This window comes from Pimephales promelas, chromosome 13, assembly GCF_988280905.1.
Source record: "Pimephales promelas chromosome 13, fPimPro1.hap1.1, whole genome shotgun sequence".
NCBI classification, from domain to species: Eukaryota; Metazoa; Chordata; class Actinopteri; order Cypriniformes; family Leuciscidae; genus Pimephales; species Pimephales promelas.
This window is the reverse complement of record NC_142781.1, coordinates 10,698,057-10,706,579: the sequence shown is the minus strand read 5'-3', so window position 1 is coordinate 10,706,579 and position 8,523 is coordinate 10,698,057. Positions and strand designations below refer to the sequence as shown.

Here is an 8,523-nt window from a genome sequence, read left to right as displayed (position 1 = left end):
CATAATTTGTGTTTGCAGAAATGTCAAATGTCTCCAAGTACAACGTTTTTTTTGTTTGTTTTTTTTTTTCTCAGCGCAATGTAGCCAATCACAGACTTAGTTGTAGACTTAGCCAATCAGAGGTGTTTAAGTTAGACAGAATCGCCAGCGATTTTATTCACTGCTGATTTATGCAGGCTTGCGAAACCCCTCATTGACAAACAAATTGTAGAAATGATGTAAGAAAGTTGAGGCAAATCGACCCGAGTTCGGTTCCGCCTTTTGCCACTGCATGAAAAGTGGGATTTTCGTCAGTAAGCGGCACTGTAGATTGTCGTGGAAGTTCAGGTTTACGACTGCACACGGCAATTTACAGGTAACACTCAAAACTGCCGTGAATTGCCGGAAATTGACGTGGGCCTTGCTTGGCAGTTGTCCCCCCATTGTCCCCCCTTCTCCTAAATCTAGAGGAGGCTTTGACATGTAAATGAAAATGCTGTGAGCTATACACATGCAAATAAGGGTAGGGGAGTTTCACCCCAGGTAACATTTTTCTGAAAGGAACTTCATTCTAAGACAATCTCTGGTAGAAATAGATCAGGCTCAGTATAACCTAATTACCGTGTTTTTTTTTTTTTTTTGTGTGTTTTTTTTTAACATTGCAACATGACATCCAAAAAGATATCAATCAACAAATAATAATTTCACAATAAATAAGAAACAAATAAAAATAGGACAGAATTGAACAAATGAAATAAAAACAGGAAAGGGACTATCTCTATTGTGTATAATATTATGATTTAAGAGAAAGTTAGAAACCAGTAATTTGTACTATTTAAAGAAAGAAAATAGCATACACATAAATTCACTTTTCAATTAGCTTCAATATTCTTTAGCAAATACAATTGTATCACTACATTTTTATAGATACATTTGAGAGACTCAATATACTGAAAACTGAAAATCAGACCAAAAAAAAAAAAACTTCAAACAAGGTTTAGAATTATTCATTTTACTCTTATGAATATGAAATTTTCCTAATACAATTACAAGATTCATCATAACATTTACAGAAGTAGTTTTCAAAATATATGATAACATCTTTGGATGTTAATTCACAGTTATAAACAGATGTTTTTTGTTTTTGTTTTTTACAAAAAATTTTACTGGTTTATTTATTTTAAGTAGCCTAATAAAGTTGTTTATTTATGCATATATGTATTTTTACATTTCATGGTAGCCTATTTGGGTATATCCACCTTATTCCTAATTTAAAATGAACAGCAGCAGAAAAGTCGACAGCCTTTCAACCTGAGTCAAAAACCAGTGAACGTAACTCTGATTGGCTGAGGCAGCATATCATCATAATCCAACCTGTAACGTCAGCCACTCTGATTGGCTGAGGCAACGTGCCAGGCATGTGGCGTGTTATTCAAGCAGAAATAACGGCACAGATATTCAGCCTGCTTCGCCGTCATGATCGCTGGTGAACCCATCTTTTCCTCTAAATTGAAGGTAAGTTCGTCCAACTTAGTGAATTCTATGTGTACTTATAGTGTTTGGTAGTTTAGCGTTATTGTCTTAAACTTCACAAATCTGCTGTGATTACTGCCGCGAATGTTCAAGGGTGTTAACCTAACGGAACAGTTTTTTTTTTTTTTGCGTTAGCTTGCTGCTCTTAATTCTTTTTTAGTTTCGTTTCAATTTGAACAATTTGGGACACTAAACTGTACGTTAGTACTACAGTACAGTAGTAACTGTACTGTACTAACTCGTACTGAGTGTTCAATTGGCTTTTCCCAATGCGTTTACTGTGAATATCGTCAGAAATTATGAAAAAATAATAAGTGCCAGGGTCATGAAACATAAAGCGCGTAATGTGCTTGTATGCTCTAGTGTAGGCTATCCTTGTTTGTAAAATTGCATCACTTTGTATGATGGAGTGAAATCTTCAGGTGTTTGTGATTTGTTTTGTCTCTCAGGGACTGTTAGGAGTGAGGTGTCCTTCGCTGATAGGAGAAAAAACACCTAAACAAGGTAACGTTACGTGTTGTGATCTTATCCTCTTTTCTTTTGAACAGGCCCCAGTCAAATAAAAAGTAAAACTAAACTAATTTGTATTAACGTTTGTGTTTATAGATGACTTTGAGCGTGAGACAGTGGTGAAAACGCCAAAGAGAACTGGAACATGGCATGTTATATTCAGTTATAAATGTTTGACCAAGTTTTTAAATATCTTATAAACCTGTTCAGTTTCATCATTTGATAATAACTTTATAACACATTTGTTTGTGGTATAGATGCAGTGACTGAGACTGGGAGATGCAGTGACTGAAACCTGGTGGTAAGTATTGATCTATTGGCAGTGGAGAAGACACTTTTAATAGACACCTTCTCTCTTGTGAGCTAGCAAACTTTGTTATTCTAATTAGAGTATTGTAAACATCACCAAATGTGTTTGTTTACTTCAGTGTTCCAGAAAAAGGTCCTGAAACTACTGGTCGACATCCGCCATCGCCTGAAGGAAACCAGGTAGTGAATGCAGAAGAAACATATTTTTGCTTACAAATGTGGGGACTTGGGGCAGATTGCCTTTGCATACATCTAAATCATTGTCTTTTTCAACTTTGCAGAAAGGGTCATGAAATTCGGTTCCACAGCCACTGAGGTGTATGTACATCAAGGTGAACCTCAAGCACGCGTCGCAAAGACTTGGATCCACTTCGCCCTGATGAGCCAAGCCTACAGGACTTGAATTAAGAGTTTTAAAGGGATAGTTTACTTGAAATTATTTTTTTGAAATGTTTTGGCTTACATCAAGGGCATCAGTCATATAATGGAAGTCTATGGGGATCTCTTAAAAGAGCATGCACAGAGAAGTACAAATTAAACATGATTTAATGAATCATAACTGTAAGTACACATTGATGGCTTAAGATACGAGACGAGCGGTTTGTGTGAGAAAATGAACAGTGTGTGTGTTTGTGTGTATATATATGATCTGCACATGCGGCGGAAAGTGCCAGAAGCGATCTTGCACTGGTACGTCACTCATTGTTTACACAGATTTCAGAAGTTTTACTGTGAAGATCTAAACATATTAAGATATATTGCATTTTTGTGTATATCTAAATATGTATATATATACACATTTATACAATAACAATATAAATACTGTTTGTTTTCTCTCACAAAACGCTCATTTCGTGTCTTAGTCCATCAATGTGTACTTAATTTATGAGTCATTAAATCATGTTTAATTTGGTCTTCTTTGTGCATGCTCTTTGAGGTGGTGACCATAGACCTGCATTATATGACTGACAGACAACAACGGTTTGACCTAAAAATATCAAAATTGAAAATACTGTGGAAACAAAGACCCCTGCATCTTGGATGCCCTTGAGGTAAGCTAAAACATATCAAAAATTAATTTCAAAGTGAACAATCCCTTTAAATTACATCCTTATTATTCGTTCATAATTCTGCCTTCTGTGTTTGATATATCTGTTGCCCAATTCTGATGCCATTCAGGGCAATTTATTTTTGAATAAAGATGCAATATATTATTGATTTATTTGTATAACTGTAGTGCTGTATGTATGTTGTCCCATGTTTCCAGAGGGTGGAGGACATGTTTTCTGTGCTTTGAAAATGTTCTCCTATGCTTTGTACATAGTTGTGTGTTTGTTCTAATAAAGCTATTTCTTTGAATAAACAGTATGTGGCAAATGTTCCTTTCCTCAATAAATTCATGTCCTTGATGGTATTAATAATTTAGTCCATAGGATAACAATGACATGAATATACAACATAATAGCATATCATATATACATATATATTATTATTATAATTTTATGTCGGCTGACCAATAGTAACAGATCTGCCAACCAATCACGAGTGATTTTCTTGTTTAAATGTAGTGAATTTCAACCAATACTGAGTGAGGAAATTCAAGCCATTCTCTGGCAAGGCGCGCGCAGTGCTGCTATTCATATGCTAATTAGGGCCATTCACACCTCCGCGAGCGCTCCATGTATACGTCATGGTTCGTTTCCGTCAATATGTGTCACAGACGAACGCGACGTTCACAGTCTGTAAATTGTCGTTAACTGCCGAAAATTAGGGAGATTTCCGGCAGTTTACGGGGACGAAAACCCCACTTTTCATGCAGTGTGCCAAACTCGCTCTACTCCCTTTTCCCATCAAATTTCAGATTGGAAAGGCATGTATTTTCAATAAAAAGTGGAAATAAAGTGTTTATCAGTTAGGGGGTCGTGTGGGAGGGCTTTATTGTCCCAATAATTTCAATAAATAGAATAATTTATTAAATGTTAAGGTAAGAGTAGATGATATTTATACTTTTAAGGTAACATTTTATTTGAAGGGGTGTGCAAAAGACTGACATGACACTGTCATAAACATGACATAACACCTGTCATCAACATGAAGGAGTCTTTATGAATGTTTATGACTGTTGTCATTCGGTAAATTATGACACTTCTAATGCAATGTTGACATTGTTTAAAATGTCTTTGTTATGACAACTTGACAATCAAGAAATCATAACTAGTCCAACGTGTTCCAATTTACTTGAGGTAAGGGGAAATATTAATGACACTGTTGTTAAAGCATTTTACAGAGTAATAACCCTTAATGAGATCTTTATAACTATACAATGTGTTCCAAGTAAAATATACATGTCACATGTCATGTCATGTGCATGTGCATACATGTCATGGTTTCACAGTTATAATGGTGTCATGACAACCAGAGTTAAAACCAACCATAACATATGACAGGGACAGGGTAATGTAATGTTAACACAAAGCTAAGTAACTTCTTTAAGTTTGATAATTAGACTTGTTATGACATATTTGTGACAGGTTGACAGTCAGGTTATGATTTCTTGGTTAATGTCAAGTTGTCATAACAAAGACATTTTAAACAATGTCAACTTTGCATTAAAAGTATCATAATTTACCGAATGACACTTAATGACAACAGTCATAAACATTCATAAAGACTCCTTCATGTTCATGACAGGTGTTATGCCATGTTTATGACTGTGTCATGTCAGTCTTATGCACATCCCTTCAAAAAAAGTGTTACCAATGTGGGTAAAATGTTATTATTGCATACCTTGTAATGTACAACAACACTGAGGTGCAAATACTATCTGCCACTTTTTAAAAGTATAAATAGCATCTAACTTCTATAAATTCTGACTGCAAGGAAATATGCTATTTTTACTTAATAGCCACTGCCCTCAAACACAATCACATGCTAACACTGCAGAAAATAAACAAGGGCAAGATTTGACGTCTTTTCTTGATAAATTGAGCATATCACATATGATGTTACATAGTCTTCATTATATTGTCATATTGAATTATCAGCAGTGATGGCCAGGATATCATGACTGATGCATTCCTGTGAAGTGAGCAAATACGGTTTGGACCTCCGGCATGTTCTGGCACGAGGACCATGCGATGCTCTAATCACTTAATAAGAGTATCAGAGTGTCTGGGCAAACCCTGAGGGAAATACCTACTCAATTTAAAGAAACACAATGCAGATTAAAGAGCAAGTAAAGTAAATGAAATAAAGTAACAAAATCAATGCATACTGTAGTTTACTTTTTTCTGGTAAGTCCACGAATGTAGCTATCTAGTAACCAACACGTCAGTTTATGTTACTGGAAAGTCACAGTTGGCAAGGATAAATGGAGATAATAATCTCATAGCAATAACAGAAATGCGTGGCTGTCCTCATGTCTGAGCAGCTGGGAGTCACATCAGACGGTTACGCCGTGGCTTTACGGCAATAAAGCTGTGGTCATTCGTAACAGTTAGTTAGTCAGTTCAGATGGGAATTATGTTATTGTACTATGAGTGATGCGCTGTCACATTAGTCTATTTTCCATGTAATCCCAAATCTACTAAGCATTATTTAGAATTTGTGTGAGAATGTTTGGTTACTTGTGGCATTCGTGTGAAGCACACACGGGCATGCAGAGCAATAACTTGTATTTCACAAGGCTATAGTTTACAATGCTACAGAAAACAAAAGGCTGCATGTCAATCAGAGTAGAGATCTTGGACCTTGATTTGAGTTTCCCATTCATTTCCTCCAGAGGGTTTCAATAAATAGTTCTGTCCTCACTAAAAAGGGACACTTCAGGATTTAGCATTAAAGGGATACTCCACTTTTTTTTTGGAAATAGGCTCATTTTACAACTCCCCCAGAGTTAAACAGTTGGGTTTTACCGTTTTCGAATATTTTCAGCCGATTTTTTGATATTTAGAAGAATATCAGTAACCAGACAGTTTCTGGTCTCATTGACGAAATATCAGAAAAGTGGCTGAATGCATTTGAAAACGGTAAAACTCAACTGTTTAACTCTGGGGGAGTGGTAAAATGAGCCTATTTCCAAAAAAAGTGGAGTATCCCTTTAAGCTTTGCATTAGTAGAAAACCTGTAGTATTTTCAAATTACCGTGCTTCCCACCCCAACCCGATCTCACGGGAATTCGTACGAATTTTACGAGGTGGCTAATTCCAACATGACATCATGACTTTTGCGTAAACACATACGCCACTTTCGAGTCAGGTGGCGTGTTATCTCCACGCATTTTGTGCTATCCGCGTGTATCCGCGTGTATGCGTATATGTCTACGCCATTAACGTCTGCGTCATTACGCGTGTCTGAACACGCAGTCAAATCTCCAGTCATAAATGCCATTAACCCCAGTGACGGTTAAGTTTAGGGATGGGGTTGAGGTAAGTCATATCTTTTTTTTACCTAGGATGGTAAGGGAACAGTCATAAATGCCATTAACCCCAGTGACGGTTAGGTTTAGGGACGAGGTTGAGGTAAGTCATATATTTATATAACGTTAAGTTAACGGCGTTCATAAACACGCTGAAAGGCGATTATGCGTCTTGATAGCACGGCAAAAATGGAAATACGAATTGGCGTGTCATACACATGCTACTTCATGAGATCAGTCTGCTAATTCGTAACAATTCGTACGACCTAACTCGTACGAATTAGTACGATTTTGCTAAATCGTACATATTTTCCGAATTAGCCAATTCGTATGAATTCGTACGAATGACCTACCCCTAACCCCGCCCCTAAACATAACCGTCACGTGGGTTTAGACAAACCGTATGAATTCGTACGAGTGAGCCACTTTTGAATCACTCGTACGAATTCGTACGAATTGGTCGTGAGATAGCGTAGCCCACCCTCATATCCCCCTGAGACGAGAGATTTAAGTATTTTTTTGTCTGGAAAAAATCCCCCGATGACGCAAAAAATCATCATTTTTGGCCTGAGGCTAAAGACTACTGTCAGTAGTAGGGTCTGTATGTTCTCAATCCGTCCATCTCACTCACAGAATGAACACATAGAGTCAGCCATCTTTTTTTTGGAAGCTAAGCTAGCAGGCTCTTGAGTCTTGTTGTGTCAACTAGAGTCTCCTCTATGAAGGCCTCATCGTCACGGATCCTCAACAAACCCATCTCCATACTGGCGTGACTCCGATCTTTAACCAGATGGAACTGAATAATATTCTAATTGTTCCAAATCAACAATGACATTGTTGCCTGAATCATAATCATACACTGTTCGTTCATTGGCCAGAGGAGGAATAAGGAATATGTCAGTAAGGAATACCTATATGGCCACTTGAACACTTCCTGTGGCTTTACTGCCTGCTGGCAGTTTAGAGCGCAGTGATCAATCCAGTCATTTACATAGATCCGTGTCTGTATTCCAATATAATCAGAATAGGTGTGGCTAAAACCAGAAGTGTGTCAAAAACTAAATGGAAAAAGATTAATTTACATCTTCCTATACTAGGTTATGACAAGTGATGTTCTTTTTAAATCTAACAAGTATACTCTAAAAAAAATGGTGCTAAATAGCATTAAAAGTGGTTCACTGGCTTGTAATCATAGGGAAACCACTTTAACTTTGTCATATGGTGCTATGGAACCATAAGAGGTACCATAGAGCACGTTAACCACCCCAGAGAACCACTGAAGAACCGCTGAAGAACCAAACTGGGCTTAACTGTTTCTTTAAATGGCAGTGGTGCTATGTAGCACCATGACCACCACAAAGAACCCCTGAAGAACCTTTTGTTTTTTTATTCAGTTAACTTCATTATTTGTTTTGAGGTCATCATTAGTGTTTTTCTGAAGAAGGTGGGCCTGTAATGACTTTTGTATTTATTTTCTAACTAATAACTAATGTCTAAACTTTAAAAGTAGTATTGCCCAATGCAGATCCCATGCTTTATAGCTGATGCAAGTGGCCTGGTGGTATCTCAGCATCAAAAGCTAATTTAGAACATGCTTTTTAAAGGTCAGGGCCCAGTTATGAAAGCCATCGCCCTTAAACAAACTTTAGCTATAAACACTATGACGCCAGTTAATTGTTGGTTTCTCTCTCTCTCCATCTTTCTCAGCCTCTCACTTTATCTCTCTCCATCTCGCTCTCTCTCTCTCCCTTTCTCTAATTATGATGCTCTGAATG

At 37.0% G+C, this 8,523-nt stretch overlaps 1 long non-coding RNA gene across 1 annotated transcript; it reads left to right on the top strand.

Moving 5' to 3' along the window:
* Positions 1 to 1,211: 1,211 nt before the first annotated feature.
* Positions 1,212 to 3,319, top strand: LOC148976502 (uncharacterized). Its single transcript, XR_016145985.1, has 6 exons — positions 1,212 to 1,494; positions 1,962 to 2,016; positions 2,119 to 2,170; positions 2,280 to 2,323; positions 2,451 to 2,511; positions 2,613 to 3,319. It is a non-coding gene; the product is annotated as an uncharacterized LOC148976502 (long non-coding RNA).
* The last annotated feature ends 5,204 nt before the right edge of the window (positions 3,320 to 8,523 follow it).